The sequence below is a fragment of the Lutra lutra genome, chromosome 1 (assembly GCF_902655055.1).
Source record: "Lutra lutra chromosome 1, mLutLut1.2, whole genome shotgun sequence".
Taxonomy (NCBI): Eukaryota; Metazoa; Chordata; class Mammalia; order Carnivora; family Mustelidae; genus Lutra; species Lutra lutra.
The window spans coordinates 179,863,784-179,869,783 of NC_062278.1; the positions used below are offsets into that span (position 1 = coordinate 179,863,784).

The window sequence follows — 6,000 nt, forward strand, 5'->3', positions numbered from 1 at the left end:
AGGTATGTGAAGACTTCAGTTTTGGTTATTTCCAACTTTTTGTGGGGACATATATTCCACTAAAGTTTAGGCTTGTAGCCACACAACCTTTTGTATGTATTTTCAAGTTTAATGGTTGAAAATCTAGTTAACCAGTAGCCCAAAACAGCTGAATTAGCCATAATTCAGAGGCTCACATGGGGAAGCCACAGGGACCTGGCTCTCATTCACCCCTAAGCCATCTCTTGGTAATGACTTCCATGTCTAGAGACTGGGGAAGCTTTGTGAGCAGCAACTAATCTACTCTAACAGTTCTTCTTGTGCTTGATGCCAGATCTCTTCCTGTGCCTACTTAAGCAATCCCCAATGTAAAACCACTTTTAGCTTAAACAAACAAACAAACAAACACAACATGGCCAACTTCTAAAATCCTTTAAACATTGCTCATTTTTATTGCTTAAGGGTCACTGAATCTTTTGCCAAGATTTCCCACACCCTCCAATAGATCTGAAACTTCTCTAAACCTAGTATTCATATAATCAGAATTGTCAGAAAAATGTTAATTTCATTTTTTAAAAATCTTTTGTAGATATTTCTTCTGGAGTCACTTTCTTACCACTCCAAATTATACTAGTATCTTTTATCAAGGCCTGCAGTACAGATATCACAGGTTTTTCTTTGACCTCATCTTTGGAATTATCTTAATAACTCTTTTGTGATAGATCCTCTGTTCCCTAGATTCAAAGCTTACCCTATCGTACTATCTCATTACTTTTGAAGAGCATCCTACATCAGATGCCCACAGAACAGTGATGAATGAAAACTTTTTGAGACACTGAATATCTCAAAACATCTTTATTCTACCTTCTTACTCAATATATAAATCTATATTTAGTCATACCATTTATTAGAATAAAATAATAAAAAATGAATAAATAAAATATTTCTCTACGAATTCTGAAGACACTGGATCCACTTATCTTCTAGCTTTAGTGTGAATGTTGAAGTTTCATGCCAAGCTGACTTTCAATTCTTTATATGAAACTTTCTTACTGTTAATATCTGGAAAATTTCAGAATCTTCTTTTTATAACCAATATTTTGACAAAAAATGACCAAGAAAAAGGAAAAAAAGAAAAAAAATAACCATATACCACAGAGTAGTTCTTTTTTATTTCTTTTCTTTCTTTCTTTTTTTTTTTTTTTTTTGGTGGCACTTTTGGTGACTTATTTACTTCAGTTCTGTGATTTTTTTTTTTCCCTATATTATTTCTTTGGTAATTTCTCATTATTTTGTCTGTTGTCTCTTTTTGGAATAGTATTAAAAGAATATTGGACTGCCTGACTCACTCAATTTTCTTATATGCTCCCCACTATTATCCATTCCTATCTCCCTAGTTTCCAAGAGATTTAGAGAATTTATATCTTATAAAACTATACTGATGCTTATCTAATCATTTGTTTATCTAATGTACAGATGTTTATCTAATCAATTTTAATCTAATCATTTGTTTAATTTCTAACATCCTTATCTTGTTCTCTAATTGTAATTTGTATAGTTTTCCTAAAGCTTCCTCTGCTCTTATTCTGGGATTTCTCTGTGGTTACTAATTTTATATGTATATGTATTTTTTTTCTTTTTTTTTTCTTTTTGAGGTGTTCTACTTTCTGCCATCTTGTTCATCCTGAGTTAGGTTGTTCTTTTTGTTTTTTGTTTTTTGTTTTAAGTTTATGTAATTGATCATTATCCATCCTAGAGAGGTTCCTCAACTGTGGCTACCTGTTTGGATCTTATTTGGTACATCCTAATATCAATATTTAGCTGTTTCTTCTCTGGAGTGATTCAGTTCAGTCAAAAAAGGGATGCTCCTATATCTTTTATTGAAGATCACAAAACCTCTGTGCCAACTTTATAAAAACTCTTTCTGGAAGAAAAAGAGAGCTCAAGCCCCATAGGTCAGTAAGCACCATCCCACCTTCTGGAGATCTGAGAGTTGGGAGTAGTTAATTTAATTACTTCAGAGGTTAGATCTCCTATCTCCTGGGATATAGGTTTATCTACTTGACTATGAATAATGGAAGGGACAATCTTGGGTTCTTCTTCATCTATATACAAACTTTTTAATCTATATCACTTGGAAGCATATATACCATCGACCTCAAGTAACCTTTTTTCAGTAATCAGTGCCTTCAAATTGACAGTCTTCCAAGAGTTCTGTGGAATATGTCAGCTTCCACCTTGTTAGCCTTTCCCTCATCTACTGTGGAGATCAGACATTTTCTTCTGCCCTGTTTATTCCAATGCCATGCACTCAACTCCTTATCTTTTTATATTGTGATTTAGAGCTACTGATTTATCTTAGATTCATTAAGCCCAGAATATAGATCTCTGTTTCACGTACTTCTTACAGTATAAGGGGGAAAAGGGCCTAAAAATTTCTCTACTACCTTAAAACTAAAAGCCTGCTAACTATAAGATGGCTTCTATAAATGAATACACAGATTAATAAGCCATTAAAAATATCAGTAGAACGGTTGGTCTGTTGCTCACTGTATATGTGCCTCAAATACTTATTGGACCTGAATATAAAGCCACAATAAGACAGTAGAATCAGCTTGATTATATTTTCCCTTTCCAATAAAACTTCTCTCCTTTCTAATTTTATGGAAGATGCTGACATTGACCAGCGGGTGTGGAAAAATCCGGTGGGAAATTTTAAATAAAGGAAATTGATGGCTAAATAAATATAGTACTTAAATTTAAATATATCTAAGAGCTCAGCTATTATTCTTAAGTACCTCAGCCATCTCCCCTAGGTCTATCCATCTAATTATTCAGAATGTAAGGAGATGCCACTCCTTAGTCCACTATCTTCAGTGGATAAATGAGTATATCTATAAATACAAAAGTATTATTTTACAATCCATATCACATTCTCAGGAATTTACTCAAAAAATCTGGGTGACTCAAGCAATGATATTTGCTAACTGACCACAATTGCTGATTGGCTGGCCCTTCATAACAGAATTTTGTATTAGGTTTCTCAAAATTTGAGAAAGACAAAGTACCTATAATAATTTTATGTGGTGTATTATGAAAACAGTCAAGTATTATGAAAAGCAAAATATAATGAAAAAAGCAAAAAACTTTATAATTGATTATATAAAACAATTTGATTTTTATAATTGATAACATAAAACAATAATTAACACATGAAAACTATAATATGAACACAATATTTAGGAACTACTCAGGTTTGGAGAGTCCAAAGTAAGTAAATGTTAAAACTTTATAGGCACATACAGAGCTCAAACATGCTCTTCAATGTTTTAAAACTTCAGTAACTTTACTGTAACTAACATTGTAGTATACATAATTGGTCATTTAATGTTGAATTCTCTAAAATATCACCAGACTGCCTGTTAATAAGTCAAAACCACTTTTTAGAACACACGGTAAATGAGAACACTATCTTGACAGAATCTTACCAGTTTCTTAGAAGGGGAAAGTCATAAGTTAGGTATTTACAAATATCTGGGGTCTGAATTCAAATGTTTTAGGGCAAGTTCTTCAGGGCAGGAAAATGACTGTGATAAGACAAAATTTTAAGATAATAGTTAAGACTTGATAGATGTATCTAGGCAAGGTCCTTTAAATTTTGTTAAGTAAACCGGTATTCAACAAGTAAACAGGTTGCTCAGGAAAATAAACTTTTGTCTCAGATAAATTGATTTTCAAGACATTCTGGAATAAAATAATATTTGTATATAGTTTTACATTTCTTAGGCAAAGTTTTCCTGAAAAACACAATTAAGGCAAAATAGCCTAAATGGTCTAAATTCATTTCTTTCCTGGATAAATCTTCCTGAATATAAAACTAAATAATGGTGGGACGCCTGGGTGGCTCAGTTGGTTAAGCAGCTGCCTTCGGCTCAGGTCATGATCCCAGTGTCCTGGGATCGAGTCCCGCATCGGGCTCCTTGCTCATCAGGGAGCCTGCTTCTCCCTCTGCCTCTGCCTTCCATTCTGTCTGCCTATGCTTGCTCTCTCTCCCTCTCTCTCTCTGACAAATAAATAAATAAAATCTTTAAAAAAAAAAAAACAACTAAGTAATGGTGACACAGATGGTTTCAGTTATACTTCTCCTTAAAACAATGTGCTTTTGGACTGATGGACAGAGCTTATCCCAAGCTCTAACAGATACATTCTGAGTTTTCTCTATTACTCTGATGCCCTTTGGGCCAAAGAATAGAGAGGGAGGAGTGGCATCAGCAAAATGGCACCCCCAGGCCTCACTCTTTAACTGGCACGCTGAAATCCAAGGAAAACTATCAGAAGCAACTTCGTCAGAACCCTGCAAAGGAGTCAAAGGTTTACAGTAGCCAAGCAGATATTGATGTTAAAGTAGTAGAAAAGCTTTGTGGTATTTTTACTTGTACTTGTTCCAAGACATCACTCTTGTAGGGGGAAACCTATGTTCCCAGTGTGGAAATGACTCCTCATCTGGCAACAGTAGAGAGGACCTTAATCACAAATTATCACAAAGGATTATAGTTAAAACATACAATAGCCTACCTGAAGTCTTCCAGAAGAAAAAGCTGGGGAGAAGGTCTTTGAGAAATTAGGAAGTTGCATGCATGGAAAGTTAGAAGTCAATTTTGAAAGTTTTCCCAGGGTAAGATGGATGCTCAGAAAAGACTGGAGAAGACCTTTAACTTTTACATTAAGCTGGACCTTAGGCTAATTGCAAGCCTGGCTAAGTGATGAGAGAGTACCTTGACAGGGAAAAAAAATGCAAAGACTATATCAGGTATTTTGACCTTTTGTTTGTTTTGGCACTTAACACAATTTAAACAATATTTGTTTCAGCATTTAACACAACCACTGCCAAAACACCTGAAGACAACCTAAGAAAAAGAGACAATAGTGATCACATACAACAAGGAATATAGTCATTTCAAATATAGTTTGGGAAAATCAGTAAACGGACTACTATAAACATCAGCAATTAAAAAAAAAAGCAAAATAAAACAGATTCAATAACATTCAAATGTCTACAGAAAATAAAAACAAACCAAAAAACTAGTACATCTATGGCCGACTGATTTTCAACAAGGATGTCAAGACCATTCAGTGAAGAAAGAAAATATTTGGAACTCTGTCTTAAAATTGGGACAGGATATTGTCAAAACTGGGAAAAATACAGTTTTAGAACCATCCTTTCCTACCTGTAAGGATTTATTCACTTCATTTTGTCCTTCTGAGCTAGAGTTTCCTCAAAACTATTGCCCCTTCTAACCTAATATTTTATCACTTTGTAATTGTAAGTGATAAAATTTCCTATGGTTCCGTAACCTTTGACATGTATAATTAAAATATCATTTTTTTAAACTTTTTTTTAAATTTATTTTCAGCATAACAGTATTCATTGTTTTTGTACCACACCCAGTGCTCCATGCAATCCGTGCCCTCTCTAATACCCACCACCTGGTTCTCCCAACCTCCCACTGATGTTTTTCTGCCTGTCACTTTTGGGTGGTGATGTTAAATCTCCCACTTCTTTATCCTGCTAATTATATCTCATAATGGATCACAATTTTGGTTGTAATCTTCATGTAAGCTCATCTTTAGTAGGTTCTTCCCCACCAACCCCCTTAGGAGTACTAGTGTATCAGCAACATTTTACCACTTGGAATAATTTCTTTGTTGCTAAATCTTGAGATTGCTTTTCTTCCTTTCCTTGTTCCTTTCCCTATTCCTTCCTTATCCTTTCCCTTCTCTTCCCTATCCTCTCCCCCCTTCCCTTCCTTCTCATTTTTAGATGGACAATGTCACCTAAATTACCTGCTTTTGTTATTTTTTATCCAGAATTTTAAATTTAATTTAATTAATTAAAATTAATAATAAATATTAAAAAATTAATACTTTTATTTCACTTAATTTTAATATTGTTGGGGGAGGGAGGATAATTTCACATCAGTTCAGCTTCCATATTACCAAAAGCGCATTTGTAACTATATA

The 6,000-nt window shown here is 33.9% G+C and overlaps 1 long non-coding RNA gene across 1 annotated transcript in view; it reads right to left on the reverse strand.

The window, feature by feature from the left end:
- The window catches only part of LOC125109514 (uncharacterized), a 38,577-nt gene extending 33,827 nt beyond the window's left edge, over window positions 1-4,750 (reverse strand). Inside the window, exon 1 of the long non-coding RNA XR_007130262.1 lies at window positions 4,555-4,750. This is a non-coding gene — a long non-coding RNA (uncharacterized LOC125109514). The remainder of the gene's footprint in view (window positions 1-4,554) is intronic.
- Between the last annotated feature and the right edge of the window lie 1,250 nt (window positions 4,751-6,000).